The sequence below is a fragment of the Phalangium opilio genome, unplaced genomic scaffold (genome assembly GCF_054372755.1).
Source record: "Phalangium opilio isolate 3A_F unplaced genomic scaffold, DU_Popi_V2 ptg000061l_1, whole genome shotgun sequence".
NCBI lineage: Eukaryota > Metazoa > Arthropoda > Arachnida > Opiliones > Phalangiidae > Phalangium > Phalangium opilio.
Genome location: NW_028324178.1, coordinates 3,519,789 through 3,536,920, shown reverse-complemented (window position 1 = coordinate 3,536,920; position 17,132 = coordinate 3,519,789). Strand labels below are relative to the sequence as shown.

The 17,132-nt window shown below is 44.7% G+C and overlaps 12 non-coding genes across 12 annotated transcripts; all 12 read left to right on the top strand.

Annotated features, from left to right (window-relative positions):
- Positions 1 to 168: 168 nt before the first annotated feature.
- Positions 169 to 290, top strand: TRNAL-CAA (transfer RNA leucine (anticodon CAA)). The gene is made up of 2 exons: positions 169 to 206; positions 245 to 290. It is a non-coding gene; the product is annotated as a tRNA-Leu (tRNA).
- Positions 291 to 1,303: 1,013 nt separating this feature from the next.
- Positions 1,304 to 1,425, top strand: TRNAL-CAA (transfer RNA leucine (anticodon CAA)). The gene is made up of 2 exons: positions 1,304 to 1,341; positions 1,380 to 1,425. It is a non-coding gene; the product is annotated as a tRNA-Leu (tRNA).
- Positions 1,426 to 3,194: 1,769 nt separating this feature from the next.
- TRNAL-CAA (transfer RNA leucine (anticodon CAA)) lies at positions 3,195 to 3,316 on the top strand. The gene is made up of 2 exons: positions 3,195 to 3,232; positions 3,271 to 3,316. It is a non-coding gene; the product is annotated as a tRNA-Leu (tRNA).
- Positions 3,317 to 3,762: 446 nt separating this feature from the next.
- TRNAL-CAA (transfer RNA leucine (anticodon CAA)) lies at positions 3,763 to 3,884 on the top strand. Its single transcript has 2 exons — positions 3,763 to 3,800; positions 3,839 to 3,884. It is a non-coding gene; the product is annotated as a tRNA-Leu (tRNA).
- An 824-nt stretch (positions 3,885 to 4,708) lies between these two features.
- TRNAL-CAA (transfer RNA leucine (anticodon CAA)) lies at positions 4,709 to 4,830 on the top strand. The gene is made up of 2 exons: positions 4,709 to 4,746; positions 4,785 to 4,830. It is a non-coding gene; the product is annotated as a tRNA-Leu (tRNA).
- Positions 4,831 to 5,843: 1,013 nt separating this feature from the next.
- TRNAL-CAA (transfer RNA leucine (anticodon CAA)) lies at positions 5,844 to 5,965 on the top strand. Its single transcript has 2 exons — positions 5,844 to 5,881; positions 5,920 to 5,965. It is a non-coding gene; the product is annotated as a tRNA-Leu (tRNA).
- Positions 5,966 to 6,789: 824 nt separating this feature from the next.
- Positions 6,790 to 6,911, top strand: TRNAL-CAA (transfer RNA leucine (anticodon CAA)). The gene is made up of 2 exons: positions 6,790 to 6,827; positions 6,866 to 6,911. It is a non-coding gene; the product is annotated as a tRNA-Leu (tRNA).
- A 1,198-nt stretch (positions 6,912 to 8,109) lies between these two features.
- On the top strand, positions 8,110 to 8,231 carry TRNAL-CAA (transfer RNA leucine (anticodon CAA)). Its single transcript has 2 exons — positions 8,110 to 8,147; positions 8,186 to 8,231. It is a non-coding gene; the product is annotated as a tRNA-Leu (tRNA).
- Positions 8,232 to 8,676: 445 nt separating this feature from the next.
- TRNAL-CAA (transfer RNA leucine (anticodon CAA)) lies at positions 8,677 to 8,798 on the top strand. The gene is made up of 2 exons: positions 8,677 to 8,714; positions 8,753 to 8,798. It is a non-coding gene; the product is annotated as a tRNA-Leu (tRNA).
- Positions 8,799 to 11,131: 2,333 nt separating this feature from the next.
- Positions 11,132 to 11,253, top strand: TRNAL-CAA (transfer RNA leucine (anticodon CAA)). The gene is made up of 2 exons: positions 11,132 to 11,169; positions 11,208 to 11,253. It is a non-coding gene; the product is annotated as a tRNA-Leu (tRNA).
- Positions 11,254 to 12,453: 1,200 nt separating this feature from the next.
- Positions 12,454 to 12,576, top strand: TRNAS-CGA (transfer RNA serine (anticodon CGA)). Its single transcript has 2 exons — positions 12,454 to 12,491; positions 12,531 to 12,576. It is a non-coding gene; the product is annotated as a tRNA-Ser (tRNA).
- A 2,521-nt stretch (positions 12,577 to 15,097) lies between these two features.
- On the top strand, positions 15,098 to 15,219 carry TRNAL-CAA (transfer RNA leucine (anticodon CAA)). Its single transcript has 2 exons — positions 15,098 to 15,135; positions 15,174 to 15,219. It is a non-coding gene; the product is annotated as a tRNA-Leu (tRNA).
- Positions 15,220 to 17,132: the final 1,913 nt, after the last annotated feature.

The window sequence follows — 17,132 nt, the reverse complement described above, 5'->3', positions numbered from 1 at the left end:
AGGCGCCAGACTCAAGGGGCTTAGTTTCTTTCGTTCACAACGTGAATCTGTGTATTCCTGGTCCTCGTATGAGGGCGTTGGTTCGAATCCCACTTCTGACACGATATGTTTTATGAAATTAACTGGAAGAGATGTAATTTATAAAACGCCCCAATTGATAGAATCCATGTCAGGATGGCCGAGCGGTCTAAGGCGCCAGACTCAAGGGGCTCAGTTTCCTTCGTTCACAACGTGAATCTGTGTTTTCTGGTCCTCGTATGAGGGCGTGGGTTCGAATCCCACTTCTGACACGATATGTTTTATGAAATTAACTGGAAGAGATGTAATTTATAAAACGTCCCAATTGAATGAATCCAAGTCAGGATGGCGGAGCGGTCTAAGGCGCCAGACTCAAGGGGCTCAGTTTCCTTCGTTCACAACGTGAATCTGTGTATTCTGGTCCTCGTATGAGGGCGTGGGTTCGAATCCCACTTCTGACACGATATGTTTTATGAAATTAAATGGAAGAGATGTAATTTATAAAACGTCCCAATTGAACGAATCCAAGTCAGGATGACCGAGCGGTCTAAGGCGCCAGACTCAAGGGGCTCAGTTTCCTTCGTTCACAACGTGAATCTGTGTATTCTGGTCCTCGTATGAGGGCGTGGGTTCGAATCCCACTTCTGACACGATATGTTTTAAGAAATTAACTGGAAGAGATGTAATTAATTAAACGTCCAAATTAGAAGTGACCACGTCAGGATGGCGGAGCGGTCTAAGGCGCCAGACTCAAGGGGCTCAGTTTCCTTTGTTCTCAACGTGAATCTGTGTATTCTGGTCCTCGTATGAGGGCGTGGGTTCGAATCCCACTTCTGACACGATATGTTTTATTAAATTAACTGGAAGAGATGTAATTTATAAAACGTCCAAATTAGAAGTGACCACGCCAGGATGGCGGAGCGGTCTAAGGCGCAAGACTCAAGTGGCGTAGTTTCTTTCGTTCACAACGTGAATCTGTGTATACTGGTCCTCGTATGAGGGCGTGGGTTCGAATCCCACTTCTGACACGATATGTTTTATGAAATTAACTGGAAGAGATGTAATTTATAAAACATCCCAATTGAAAGAATCCATGTCAGGATGGCCGAGCGGTCTAAGGCGCCAGACTCAATGGGCTTAGTTTCTTTCGTTCACAACGTGAATCTGTGTATTCCTGGTCCTCGTATGAGGGCGTTGGTTCGAATCCCACTTCTGACAAGATATGTTTTATGAAAATAACTGGAAGAGATGTAATTTATAAAACGCCCCAATTGATAGAATCCATGTCAGGATGGCCGAGCGGTCTAAGGCGCCAGACTCAAGGGGCTCAGTTTCCTTCGTTCACAACGTGAATCTGTGTTTTCTGGTCCTCGTATGAGGGCGTGGGTTCGAATCCCACTTCTGACACGATATGTTTTATGAAATTAACAGGAAGAGATGTAATTAATAAAACATCCCAATTGAATGAATCCAAGTCAGGGTGGCCGAGCGGTCTAAGGCGCTACACTCAAGGGGCTTAGTTTCTTTCGTTCACGACGTGAATCTGTGTATTCTGGTCCTCGTATGAGGGCGTGGGTTCGAATCCCACTTCTTACACGATATGTTTTATGAAATTAACTGGAAGAGATGTAATTTATTAAACGTCCAAATTAGAATTGACCACGCCAGGATGGCGGAGCGGTCTAAGGCGCAAGACTCAAGTGGCGTAGTTTCTTTCGTTCACAACGTGAATCTGTGTATACTGGTCCTCGTATGAGGGCGTGGGTTCGAATCCCACTTCTGACACGATATGTTTTATGAAATTAACTGGAAGAGATGTAATTCATAAAACGTCCCAATTGAATGAATCCAAGTCAGGATGGCGGAGCGGTCTAAGGCGCCAGACTCAAGGGGCTCAGTTTCCTTCGTTCACAACGTGAATCTGTGTATTCTGGTCCTCGTAAGAGGGCGTGGGTTCGAATCCCACTTCTGACACGATATGTTTTATGAAATTAACAGGAAGAGATATAATTAATAAAACATCCCAATTGAATGAATCCAAGTCAGGGTGGCCGAGCGGTCTAAGGCGCTACACTCAAGGGGCTTAGTTTCTTTCGTTCACGACGTGAATCTGTGTATTCTGGTCCTCGTATGAGGGCGTGGGTTCGAATCCCACTTCTGACACGATATGTTTTAAGAAATTAACTGGAAGAGATGTAATTAATTAAACGTCCAAATTAGAAGTGACCACGTCAGGATGGCGGAGCGGTCTAAGGCGCCAGACTCAAGGGGCTCAGTTTCCTTTGTTCACAACGTGAATCTGTGTATTCTGGTCCTCGTATGAGGGCGTGGGTTCGAATCCCACTTCTGACACGATATGTTTTATGAAATTAACTGGAAGAGATGTAATTTATAAAACGTCCCAATTGAATGAATCCAAGTCAGGGTGGCCGAGCGGTCTAAGGCGCTACACTCAAGGGGCTTAGTTTCTTTCGTTCACGACGTGAATCTGTGTATTCTGGTCCTCGTATGAGGGCGTGGGTTCGAATCCCACTTCTGACACGATATGTTTTATGAAATTAACTGGAAGAGATGTAATTTATAAAACGTCCTAATTAGAAGTGACCACGTCAGGATGGCGGAGCGGTCTAAGGCGCAAGACTCAAGTGGCGTAGTTTCTTTCGTTCACAACGTGAATCTGTGTATACTGGTCCTCGTATGAGGGCGTGGGTTCGAATCCCACTTCTGACACGATATGTTTTATGAAATTAACTGGAAGAGATGTAATTTATAAAACATCCCAATTGAAAGAATCCATGTCAGGATGGCCGAGCGGTCTAAGGCGCCAGACTCAAGGGGCTTAGTTTCTTTCGTTCACAACGTGAATCTGTGTATTCCTGGTCCTCGTATGAGGGCGTTGGTTCGAATCCCACTTCTGACACGATATGTTTTATGAAATTAACTGGAAGAGATGTAATTTATAAAACGCCCCAATTGATAGAATGCATGTCAGGATTGCCGAGCGGTCTAAGGCGCCAGACTCAAGGGGCTCAGTTTCCTTCGTTCACAACGTGAATCTGTGTTTTCTGGTTCTCGTATGAGGGCGTGGGTTCGAATCCCACTTCTGACACGATATGTTTTATGAAATTAACTGGAAGAGATGTAATTTATAAAACATCCCAATTGAAAGAATCCATGTCAGGATGGCCGAGCGGTCTAAGGCGCCAGACTCAAGGGGCTCAGTTTCCTTTGTTCACAACGTGAATCTGTGTATTCTGGTCCTCGTATGAGGGCGTGGGTTCGAATCCCACTTCTGACACGATATGTTTTATGAAATTAACTGGAAGAGATGTAATTTATAAAACGTCCAAATTAGAAGTGACCACGCCAGGATGGCGGAGCGGTCTAAGGCGCAAGACTCAAGTGGCGTAGTTTCTTTCGTTCACAACGTGAATCTGTGTATACTGGTCCTCGTATGAGGGCGTGGGTTCGAATCCCACTTCTGACACGATATGTTTTATGAAATTAACTGGAAGAGATGTAATTTATAAAACATCCCAATTGAAAGAATCCATGTGAGGATGGCCGAGCGGTCTAAGGCGCCAGACTCAAGGGGCTTAGTTTCTTTCGTTCACAACGTGAATCTGTGTATTCCTGGTCCTCGTATGAGGGCGTTGGTTCGAATCCCACTTCTGACATGATATGTTTTATGAAATTAACTGGAAGAGATGTAATTTATAAAACGCCCCAATTGATAGAATCCATGTCAGGATGGCCGAGCGGTCTAAGGCGCCAGACTCAAGGGGCTCAGTTTCCTTCGTTCACAACGTGAATCTGTGTTTTCTGGTCCTCGTATGAGGGCGTGGGTTCGAATCCCACTTCTGACACGATATGTTTTATGAAATTAACTGGAAGAGATGTAATTTATAAAACGTCCCAATTGAATGAATCCAAGTCAGGATGGCGGAGCGGTCTAAGGCGCCAGACTCAAGGGGCTCAGTTTCCTTCGTTCACAACGTGAATCTGTGTATTCTGGTCCTCGTATGAGGGCGTGGGTTCGAATCCCACTTCTGACACGATATGTTTTATGAAATTAACTGGAAGAGATGTAATTTATAAAACGTCCCAATTGAACGAATCCAAGTCAGGATGACCGAGCGGTCTAAGGCGCCAGACTCAAGGGGCTCAGTTTCCTTCGTTCACAACGTGAATCTGTGTATTCTGGTCCTCGTATGAGGGCGTGGGTTCGAATCCCACTTCTGACACGATATGTTTTATGAAATTAACTGGAAGAGATGTAATTTATAAAACGTCCAAATTAGAAGTGACCACGCCAGGATGGCGGAGCGGTCTAAGGCGCAAGACTCAAGTGGCGTAGTTTCTTTCGTTCACAACGTGAATCTGTGTATACTGGTCCTCGTATGAGGGCGTGGGTTCGAATCCCACTTCTGACACGATATGTTTTATGAAATTAACTGGAAGAGATGTAATTTATAAAACATCCCAATTGAAAGAATCCATGTGAGGATGGCCGAGCGGTCTAAGGCGCCAGACTCAAGGGGCTTAGTTTCTTTCGTTCACAACGTGAATCTGTGTATTCCTGGTCCTCGTATGAGGGCGTTGGTTCGAATCCCACTTCTGACACGATATGTTTTATGAAATTAACTGGAAGAGATGTAATTTATAAAACGCCCCAATTGATAGAATCCATGTCAGGATGGCCGAGCGGTCTAAGGCGCCAGACTCAAGGGGCTCAGTTTCCTTCGTTCACAACGTGAATCTGTGTTTTCTGGTCCTCGTATGAGGGCGTGGGTTCGAATCCCACTTCTGACACGATATGTTTTATGAAATTAACTGGAAGAGATGTAATTTATAAAACGTCCCAATTGAATGAATCCAAGTCAGGATGGCGGAGCGGTCTAAGGCGCCAGACTCAAGGGGCTCAGTTTCCTTCGTTCACAACGTGAATCTGTGTATTCTGGTCCTCGTATGAGGGCGTGGGTTCGAATCCCACTTCTGACACGATATGTTTTATGAAATTAACTGGAAGAGATGTAATTTATAAAACGTCCCAATTGAACGAATCCAAGTCAGGATGACCGAGCGGTCTAAGGCGCCAGACTCAAGGGGCTCAGTTTCCTTCGTTCACAACGTGAATCTGTGTATTCTGGTCCTCGTATGAGGGCGTGGGTTCGAATCCCACTTCTGACACGATATGTTTTAAGAAATTAACTGGAAGAGATGTAATTAATTAAACGTCCAAATTAGAAGTGACCACGTCAGGATGGCGGAGCGGTCTAAGGCGCCAGAATCAAGGGGCTCAGTTTCCTTTGTTCACAACGTGAATCTGTGTATTCTGGTCCTCGTATGAGGGCGTGGGTTCGAATCCCACTTCTGACACGATATGTTTTATGAAATTAACTGGAAGAGATGTAATTTATAAAACGTCCAAATTAGAAGTGACCACGCCAGGATGGCGGAGCGGTCTAAGGCGCAAGACTCAAGTGGCGTAGTTTCTTTCGTTCACAACGTGAATCTGTGTATACTGGTCCTCGTATGAGGGCGTGGGTTCGAATCCCACTTCTGACACGATATGTTTTATGAAATTAACTGGAAGAGATGTAATTTATAAAACATCCCAATTGAAAGAATCCATGTCAGGATGGCCGAGCGGTCTAAGGCGCCAGACTCAATGGGCTTAGTTTCTTTCGTTCACAACGTGAATCTGTGTATTCCTGGTTCTCGTATGAGGGCGTTGGTTCGAATCCCACTTCTGACACGATATGTTTTATGAAATTAACTGGAAGAGATGTAATTTATAAAACGCCCCAATTGATAGAATCCATGTCAGGATGGCCGAGCGGTCTAAGGCGCCAGACTCAAGGGGCTCAGTTTCCTTCGTTCACAACGTGAATCTGTGTTTTCTGGTCCTCGTATGAGGGCGTGGGTTCGAATCCCACTTCTGACACGATATGTTTTATGAAATTAACTGGAAGAGATGTAATTTATAAAACGTCCCAATTGAATGAATCCAAGTCAGGATGGCGGAGCGGTCTAAGGCGCCAGACTCAAGGGGCTCAGTTTCCTTCGTTCACAACGTGAATCTGTGTATTCTGGTCCTCGTATGAGGGCGTGGGTTCGAATCCCACTTCTGACACGATATGTTTTATGAAATTAACTGGAAGAGATGTAATTTATAAAACGTCCCAATTGAACGAATCCAAGTCAGGATGACCGAGCGGTCTAAGGCGCCAGACTCAAGGGGCTCAGTTTCCTTCGTTCACAACGTGAATCTGTGTATTCTGGTCCTCGTATGAGGGCGTGGTTTCGAATCCCACTTCTGACACGATATGTTTTATGAAATTAACTGGAAGAGATGTAATTTATAAAACGTCCAAATTAGAAGTGACCACGCCAGGATGGCGGAGCGGTCTAAGGCGCAAGACTCAAGTGGCGTAGTTTCTTTCGTTCACAACGTGAATCTGTGTATACTGGTCCTCGTATGAGGGCGTGGGTTCGAATCCCACTTCTGACACGATATGTTTTATGAAATTAACTGGAAGAGATGTAATTTATAAAACATCCCAATTGAAAGAATCCATGTCAGGATGGCCGAGCGGTCTAAGGCGCCAGACTCAATGGGCTTAGTTTCTTTCGTTCACAACGTGAATCTGTGTATTCCTGGTTCTCGTATGAGGGCGTTGGTTCGAATCCCACTTCTGACACGATATGTTTTATGAAATTAACTGGAAGAGATGTAATTTATAAAACGCCCCAATTGATAGAATCCATGTCAGGATGGCCGAGCGGTCTAAGGCGCCAGACTCAAGGGGCTCAGTTTCCTTCGTTCACAACGTGAATCTGTGTTTTCTGGTCCTCGTATGAGGGCGTGGGTTCGAATCCCACTTCTGACACGATATGTTTTATGAAATTAACTGGAAGAGATGTAATTTATAAAACGTCCCAATTGAATGAATCCAAGTCAGGATGGCGGAGCGGTCTAAGGCGCCAGACTCAAGGGGCTCAGTTTCCTTCGTTCACAACGTGAATCTGTGTATTCTGGTCCTCGTATGAGGGCGTGGGTTCGAATCCCACTTCTGACACGATATGTTTTATGAAATTAACTGGAAGAGATGTAATTTATAAAACGTCCCAATTGAACGAATCCAAGTCAGGATGACCGAGCGGTCTAAGGCGCCAGACTCAAGGGGCTCAGTTTCCTTCGTTCACAACGTGAATCTGTGTATTCTGGTCCTCGTATGAGGGCGTGGTTTCGAATCCCACTTCTGACACGATATGTTTTAAGAAATTAACTGGAAGAGATGTAATTAATTAAACGTCCAAATTACAAGAGACCACGTCAGGATGGCCGAGCGGTCAAAGGCGCTAGACTCAAGGGGCTAAGTTTCTTTCGTTCACGACGTGAATCTGTGTATTCTGGTCCTTGTATGAGGGCGTGGGTTCGAATGCCACTTCTGATACGATATGTTTTAAGAAAATAACTGGAAGAGATGTAAGTGAAAACGTAATAACTAGATAAAACCATGTCAGGACGGTGAGTGGTCTAATGCGCCAGACTCGAAAGGCTTAGTTTCATTCCTTCCCGATGTGGATCTGTGTGTTCTGGTCCTCGAATGAGGGCGTGGATTCAAATCCCAATTCTGACACGATATGTTTTATAAATTTAACTGGAAAAGATGTAATTTATAAAACGTCCAAAGAAAATGAATCAACGTCAGGATGGCCGAGCGGTCCAAGGCGCTACACTCAAGGGGCTTAGTTTCTTTCGTTCACGACGTGAATCTGTGTATTCTGGTCCTCGTATGAGGGCGTGGGTTCGAATCCCACTTCTGACACGATATGTTTTATGAAATTAACTGGAAGAGATGTAATTTATAAAACGTCCAAATTAGAAGTGACCACGCCAGGATGGCGGAGCGGTCTAAGGCGCCAGACTCAAGGGACCTAGTTTCTTTCGTTCTCAACGTGAATCAGTGTATTCTGGTCCTCGTATGAGGGCGTTGGTTCGAATACCACTTCTGACACGATATGTTTTATGAAATTAACTGGAAGAGATGTAATTTATAAAACGCCCCAATTGATAGAATCCATGTCAGGATGGCCGAGCGGTCTAAGGCGCCAGACTCAAGGGGCTCAGTTTCCTTCGTTCACAGCGTGAATCTGTGTTTTCTGGTCCTCGTATGAGGGCGTGGGTTCGAATCCCACTTCTGACACGATATGTTTTATGAAATTAACTGGAAGAGATGTAATTTATAAAACGTCCCAATTGAATGAATCCAAGTCAGGATGGCGGAGAAGTCTAAGGCGCCAGACTCAAGGGGCTCAGTTTCCTTCGTTCACAACGTGAATCTGTGTATTCTGGTCCTCGTATGAGGGCGTGGGTTCGAATCCCACTTCTGACACGATATGTTTTATGAAATTAACTGGAAGAGATGTAATTTATAAAACGTCCAAATTAGAACTGACCACGCCAGGATGGCGGAGCGGTCTAAGGCGCCAGACTCAAGGGACCTAGTTTCTTTCGTTCTCAACGTGAATCAGTGTATTCTGGTCCTCGTATGAGGGCGTGGGTTCGAATACCACTTCTGACACGATATGTTTTATGAAATTAACTGGAAGAGATGTAATTTATAAAACGCCCCAATTGATAGAATCCATGTCAGGATGGCCGAGCGGTCTAAGGCGCCAGACTCAAGGGGCTCAGTTTCCTTCGTTCACAGCGTGAATCTGTGTTTTCTGGTCCTCGTATGAGGGCGTGGGTTCGAATCCCACTTCTGACACGATATGTTTTATGAAATTAACTGGAAGAGATGTAATTTATAAAACGTCCCAATTGAATGAATCCAAGTCAGGATGGCGGAGCGGTCTAAGGCGCCAGACTCAAGGGGCTCAGTTTCCTTCGTTCACAACGTGAATCTGTGTATTCTGGTCTTCGTATGAGGGCGTGGGTTCGAATCCCACTTCTGACACGATATGTTTTATGAAATTAACTGGAAGAGATGTAAATTATAAAACGTCCCAATTGAACGAATCCAAGTCAGGATGACCGAGCGGTCTAAGGCGCCAGACTCAAGGGGCTCAGTTTCCTTCGTTCACAACGTGAATCTGTGTATTCTGGTCCTCGTATGAGGGCGTGGGTTCGAATCCCACTTCTGACACGATATGTTTTAAGAAATTAACTGGAAGAGATGTAATTAATTAAACGTCCAAATTACAAGAGACCACGTCAGGATGGCCGAGCGGTCTAAGGCGCTAGACTCAAGGGGCCTAATTTCTTTCGTTCACGACGTGAATCTGTGTATTCTGGTTCTTGTATGAGGGCGTGGGTTCGAATGCCACTTCTGATACGATATGTTTTAAGAAAATAACTGGAAGAGATGTAAGTGAAAACGTAATAACTAGATAAAACCATGTCAGGATGGCCGAGTGGTCTAATGCGCCAGACTCGAAAGGCTTAGTTTCATTCCTTCCCGATGTGGATCTGTGTGTTCTGGTCCTCGAATGAGGGCGTGGATTCAAATCCCAATTCTGACACGATATGTTTTATAAATTTAACTGGAAAAGATGTAATTTATAAAACGTCCAAAGAAAATGAATCAACGTCAGGATGGCCGAGCGGTCTAAGGCGCTACACTCAAGGGGCTTAGTTTCTTTCGTTCACGACGTGAATCTGTGTATTCTGGTCCTCGTATGAGGGCGTGGGTTCGAATCCCACTTCTGACACGATATGTTTTATGAAATTAACTGGAAGAGATGTAATTTATAAAACGTCCAAATTAGAAGTGACCACGCCAGGATGGCGGAGCGGTCTAAGGCGCCAGACTCAAGGGACCTAGTTTCTTTCGTTCTCAACGTGAATCAGTGTATTCTGGTCCTCGTATGAGGGCGTGGGTTCGAATACCACTTCTGACACCATATGTTTTATGAAATTAACTGGAAGAGATGTAATTCATAAAACGTCCCAATTGAATGAATCCAAGTCAGGGTGGCCGAGCGGTCTAAGGCGCTACACTCAAGGGGCTTAGTTTCTTTCGTTCACGACGTGAATCTGTGTATTATGGTCCTCGTATGAGGGCGTGGGTTCGAATCCCACTTCTGACACGATATGTTTTATGAAATTAACTGGAAGAGATGTAATTTATAAAACGTCCAAATTAGAAGTGACCACGCCAGGATGGCGGAGCGGTCTAAGGCGCCAGACTCAAGGGACCTAGTTTCTTTCGTTCTCAACGTGAATCAGTGTATTCTGGTCCTCGTATGAGGGCGTGGGTTCGAATCCCACTTCTGACACGATATGTTTTATGAAATTAACTGGAAGAGATGTAATTCATAAAACGTCCCAATTGAATGAATATAAGTCAGGATGGCGGAGCGGTCTAAGGCGCCAGACTCAAGGGGCTCAGTTTCCTTCGTTCACAACGTGAATCTGTGTATTCTGGTCCTCGTAAGAGGGCGTGGGTTCGAATCCCACTTCTGACACGATATGTTTTATGAAATTAACTGGAAGAGATGTAATTTATAAAACGTCCAAATTAGAAGTAACCACGTCAGGATGGCGGAGCGGTCTAAGGCGCCAGACTCAAGGGGCTTAGTTTCTTTCGTTCACGACGTGAATCTGTGTATTCTGGTCCTCGTTTGAGGGCCTGGGTTCGAATCGCACTTCTGACACGATATGTTTTATGAAATTAACTGGAAGAGATGTAATTTATAAAACGTCCAAATTAGAAGTGACCACGCCAGGATGGCGGAGCGGTCTAAGGCGCAAGACTCAAGTGGCGTAGTTTCTTTCGTTCACAACGTGAATCTGTGTATACTGGTCCTCGTATGAGGGCGTGGGTTCGAATCCCACTTCTGACACGATATGTTTTATGAAATTAACTGGAAGAGATGTAATTTATAAAACATCCCAATTGAAAGAATCCATGTCAGGATGGCCGAGCGGTCTAAGGCGCCAGACTCAAGGGGCTTAGTTTCTTTCGTTCACAACGTGAATCTGTGTATTCCTGGTCCTCGTATGAGGGCGTGGGTTCGAATCCCAATCTGACACGATATGTTTTATGAAATTAACTGGAAGAGATGTAATTTATAAAACGCTACAATTGATAGAATCCATGTCAGGATGGCCGAGCGGTCTAAGGCGCCAGACTCAAGGGGCTCAGTTTCCTTCGTTCACAACGTGAATCTGTGTTTTCTGGTCCTCGTATGAGGGCGTGGGTTCGAATCCCACTTCTGACACGATATGTTTTATGAAATTAACTGGAAGAGATGTAATTTATAAAACGTCCGAATTGAATGAATCCAAGTCACGATGGCCGAGTGGTCTAAGGCGCCAGACTCAAGGGGCTCAGTTTCCTTCGTTAACAACGTGAATCTGTGTATTCTGGTCCTCGTATGAGGGCGTGGGTTCGAATCCCACTTCTGACACGATATGTTTTATGAAATTAACTAGAATAGATGTAATTTATAAAACGTCCCAATTGAATGAATCCATGTCAGGATGGCCGAGCGGTCTAAGGCGCCAGACTCAAGGGGCTTAGTTTCTTTCGTTCACAACGTGAATCTGTGTATTCCTGGTCCTCGTATGAGGGCGCGAGTTCGAATCCCACTTCTGACACGATATGTTTTATGAAATTAACTGGAAGAGATGTATTTATACAACGTCCCAATTGAATGAATCCAAGTTAGGGTGGCCGAGCGGTCTAAGGCGCCAGACTCAAGGGGCTCAGTTTCCTTCGTTCACAACGTGAATTTGTGTATTCTGGTCCTCGTATGAGGGCCTGGGTTCGAATCCCACTTCTGACACGATATGTTTTAAGAATTTAACTGGAAGAGATATAATTAATTAAACGTCCCAATTGAAAGAATCCATGTCAGCATGGCAGAGCGGTCTAAGGCGCGAGACTCAAGGGGCTCAGTTTCCTTCGTTCACGACGTGAATCTGTCTATTCTGGTCCTCGTATGAGGGCGTGGGTTCGAATCCCACTTCTGACACGAAAAGGTTTATGAAAGTAACTGGAAGAGATGTAATTTATAAAACGCCCCAATTGATAGAATCCATGTCAGGATGGCCGAGCGGTCTAAGGCCCAGGCTCAATGGGCTCAGTTTCCTTCGTTCACAACGTGAATCTGTGTTTTCTGGGCCTCGTATGAGGGCGTGGGTTCGAATCCCACTTCTGACAAGATATGTTTTATGAAATTAACTGGAAGAGATGTAATTTATAAAACGTCCGAATTGAATGAATCCAGGTCAGGATGGTCGAGCGGTCTAAGGCGCCTAACTCAAGGGGCTCAGTTTCCTTCGTTAACAACGTGAATCTGTGTATTCTGGTCCTCGTATGAGGGCGTGGGTTCGAATCCCACTTCTGACACGATATGTTTTAAGAAATTAACTGGAAGAGATGTAATTAATTAAACGTCCAAATTACAAGAGACCACGTCAGGATGGCCGAGCGGTCTAAGGCGCTAGACTCGAGGGGCTTAGTTTCTTTCGTTCACAACGTGAATCTGTGTATTCCTGGTCCTCGTATGAGGGCGTGGGTTCGAATCCCACTTCTGACACGATATGTTTTATGAAATTAACTGGAAGAGATGTAATTTATAAAACGTACCAATTGAACGAATCCAAGTCAGGATGACCGAGCGGTCTAAGGCGCCAGACTCAAGGGGCTCAGTTTCCTTCGTTCACAACGTGAATCTGTGTATTCTGGTCCTCGTATGAGGGCGTGGGTTCGAATCCCACTTCTGACACGATATGTTTTAAGAAATTAACTGGAAGAGATGTAATTAATTAAACGTCCAAATTACAAGAGACCACGTCAGGATGGCCGAGCGGTCTAAGGCGCTAGACTCAAGGGGCTTTGTTTCTTTCGTTCACGACGTGAATCTGTGTATTCTGGTCCTTGTATGAGGGCGTGGGTTCGAATGCCACTTCTGATACGATATGTTTTAAGAAAATAACTGGAAGAGATGTAATTGAAAACGTAATAACTAGATAAAACCATGTCAGGATGGCCGAGTGGTCTAATGCGCCAGACTCGAAAGGCTTAGTTTCATTCCTTTCCGATGTGGATCTGTGTATTCTGGTCCTCGAATGAGGGCGTGGATTCAAATCCCAATTCTGACACGATATGTTTTATAAATTTAACTGGAAAAGATGTAATTTATAAAACGTCCAAAGAAAATGAATCAACGTCAGGATGGCCGAGCGGTCTAAGGCGCTACACTCAAGGGGCTTAGTTTCTTTCGTTCACGACGTGAATCTGTGTATTCTGGTCCTCGTATGAGGGCGTGGGTTCGAATCCCACTTCTGACACGATATGTTTTATGAAATTAACTGGAAGAGATGTAATTTATAAAACGTCCAAATTAGAAGTGACCACGCCAGGATGGCGGAGCGGTCTAAGGCGCCAGACTCAAGGGACCTAGTTTCTTTCGTTCTCAACGTGAATCAGTGTATTCTGGTCCTCGTATGAGGGCGTGGGTTCGAATACCACTTCTGACACCATATATTTTATGAAATTAACTGGAAGAGATGTAATTCATAAAACGTCCCAATTGAATGAATCCAAGTCAGGGTGGCCGAGCGGTCTAAGGCGCTACACTCAAGGGGCTTAGTTTCTTTCGTTCACGACGTGAATCTGTGTATTATGGTCCTCGTATGAGGGCGTGGGTTCGAATCCCACTTCTGACACGATATGTTTTATGAAATTAACTGGAAGAGATGTAATTTATAAAACGTCCAAATTAGAAGTGACCACGCCAGGATGGCGGAGCGGTCTAAGGCGCCAGACTCAAGGGACCTAGTTTCTTTCGTTCTCAACGTGAATCAGTGTATTCTGGTCCTCGTATGAGGGCGTGGGTTCGAATCCCACTTCTGACACGATATGTTTTATGAAATTAACTGGAAGAGATGTAATTCATAAAACGTCCCAATTGAATGAATATAAGTCAGGATGGCGGAGCGGTCTAAGGCGCCAGACTCAAGGGGCTCAGTTTCCTTCGTTCACAACGTGAATCTGTGTATTCTGGTCCTCGTAAGAGGGCGTGGGTTCGAATCCCACTTCTGACACGATATGTTTTATGAAATTAACTGGAAGAGATGTAATTTATAAAACGTCCAAATTAGAAGTAACCACGTCAGGATGGCGGAGCGGTCTAAGGCGCCAGACTCAAGGGGCTCAGTTTCCTTCGTTAACAACGTGAATCTGTGTATTCTGGTCCTCGTATGAGGGCGTGGGTTCGAATCCCACTTCTGACACGATATGTTTTATGAAATTAACTAGAATAGATGTAATTTATAAAACGTCCCAATTGAATGAATCCATGTCAGGATGGCCGAGCGGTCTAAGGCGCCAGACTCAAGGGGCTTAGTTTCTTTCGTTCACAACGTGAATCTGTGTATTCCTGGTCCTCGTATGAGGGCGCGAGTTCGAATCCCACTTCTGACACGATATGTTTTATGAAATTAACTGGAAGAGATGTATTTATACAACGTCCCAATTGAATGAATCCAAGTTAGGGTGGCCGAGCGGTCTAAGGCGCCAGACTCAAGGGGCTCAGTTTCCTTCGTTCACAACGTGAATTTGTGTATTCTGGTCCTCGTATGAGGGCCTGGGTTCGAATCCCACTTCTGACACGATATGTTTTAAGAATTTAACTGGAAGAGATATAATTAATTAAACGTCCCAATTGAAAGAATCCATGTCAGCATGGCAGAGCGGTCTAAGGCGCGAGACTCAAGGGGCTCAGTTTCCTTCGTTCACGACGTGAATCTGTCTATTCTGGTCCTCGTATGAGGGCGTGGGTTCGAATCCCACTTCTGACACGAAAAGGTTTATGAAAGTAACTGGAAGAGATGTAATTTATAAAACGCCCCAATTGATAGAATCCATGTCAGGATGGCCGAGCGGTCTAAGGCCCAGGCTCAATGGGCTCAGTTTCCTTCGTTCACAACGTGAATCTGTGTTTTCTGGGCCTCGTATGAGGGCGTGGGTTCGAATCCCACTTCTGACAAGATATGTTTTATGAAATTAACTGGAAGAGATGTAATTTATAAAACGTCCGAATTGAATGAATCCAGGTCAGGATGGCCGAGCGGTCTAAGGCGCCAGACTCAAGGGGCTCAGTTTCCTTCGTTAACAACGTGAATCTGTGTATTCTGGTCCTCGTATGAGGGCGTGGGTTCGAATCCCACTTCTGACACGATATGTTTTAAGAAATTAACTGGAAGAGATGTAATTAATTAAACGTCCAAATTACAAGAGACCACGTCAGGATGGCCGAGCGGTCTAAGGCGCTAGACTCGAGGGGCTTAGTTTCTTTCGTTCACAACGTGAATCTGTGTATTCCTGGTCCTCGTATGAGGGCGTGGGTTCGTATCCCACTTCTGACACGATATGTTTTATGAAATTAACTGGAAGAGATGTAATTTATAAAACGTACCAATTGAACGAATCCAAGTCAGGATGACCGAGCGGTCTAAGGCGCCAGACTCAAGGGGCTCAGTTTCCTTCGTTCACAACGTGAATCTGTGTATTCTGGTCCTCGTATGAGGGCGTGGGTTCGAATCCCACTTCTGACACGATATGTTTTAAGAAATTAACTGGAAGAGATGTAATTAATTAAACGTCCAAATTACAAGAGACCACGTCAGGATGGCCGAGCGGTCTAAGGCGCTAGACTCAAGGGGCTTTGTTTCTTTCGTTCACGACGTGAATCTGTGTATTCTGGTCCTTGTATGAGGGCGTGGGTTCGAATGCCACTTCTGATACGATATGTTTTAAGAAAATAACTGGAAGAGATGTAATTGAAAACGTAATAACTAGATAAAACCATGTCAGGATGGCCGAGTGGTCTAATGCGCCAGACTCGAAAGGCTTAGTTTCATTCCTTTCCGATGTGGATCTGTGTATTCTGGTCCTCGAATGAGGGCGTGGATTCAAATCCCAATTCTGACACGATATGTTTTATAAATTTAACTGGAAAAGATGTAATTTATAAAACGTCCAAAGAAAATGAATCAACGTCAGGATGGCCGAGCGGTCTAAGGCGCTACACTCAAGGGGCTTAGTTTCTTTCGTTCACGACGTGAATCTGTGTATTCTGGTCCTCGTATGAGGGCGTGGGTTCGAATCCCACTTCTGACACGATATGTTTTATGAAATTAACTGGAAGAGATGTAATTTATAAAACGTCCAAATTAGAAGTGACCACGCCAGGATGGCGGAGCGGTCTAAGGCGCCAGACTCAAGGGACCTAGTTTCTTTCGTTCTCAACGTGAATCAGTGTATTCTGGTCCTCGTATGAGGGCGTGGGTTCGAATACCACTTCTGACACCATATGTTTTATGAAATTAACTGGAAGAGATGTAATTCATAAAACGTCCCAATTGAATGAATCCAAGTCAGGGTGGCCGAGCGGTCTAAGGCGCTACACTCAAGGGGCTTAGTTTCTTTCGTTCACGACGTGAATCTGTGTATTATGGTCCTCGTATGAGGGCGTGGGTTCGAATCCCACTTCTGACACGATATGTTTTATGAAATTAACTGGAAGAGATGTAATTTATAAAACGTCCAAATTAGAAGTGACCACGCCAGGATGGCGGAGCGGTCTAAGGCGCCAGACTCAAGGGACCTAGTTTCTTTCGTTCTCAACGTGAATCAGTGTATTCTGGTCCTCGTATGAGGGCGTGGGTTCGAATCCCACTTCTGACACGATATGTTTTATGAAATTAACTGGAAGAGATGTAATTCATAAAACGTCCCAATTGAATGAATATAAGTCAGGATGGCGGAGCGGTCTAAGGCGCCAGACTCAAGGGGCTCAGTTTCCTTCGTTCACAACGTGAATCTGTGTATTCTGGTCCTCGTAAGAGGGCGTGGGTTCGAATCCCACTTCTGACACGATATGTTTTATGAAATTAACTGGAAGAGATGTAATTTATAAAACGTCCAAATTAGAAGTAACCACGTCAGGATGGCGGAGCGGTCTAAGGCGCCAGACTCAAGGGGCTCAGTTTCCTTTGTTCACAACGTGACTCTGTGTATTCTGGTCCTCGTATGAGGGCGTGGGTTCGAATCCCACTTCTGACACGATATGTTTTATGAAATTAACTG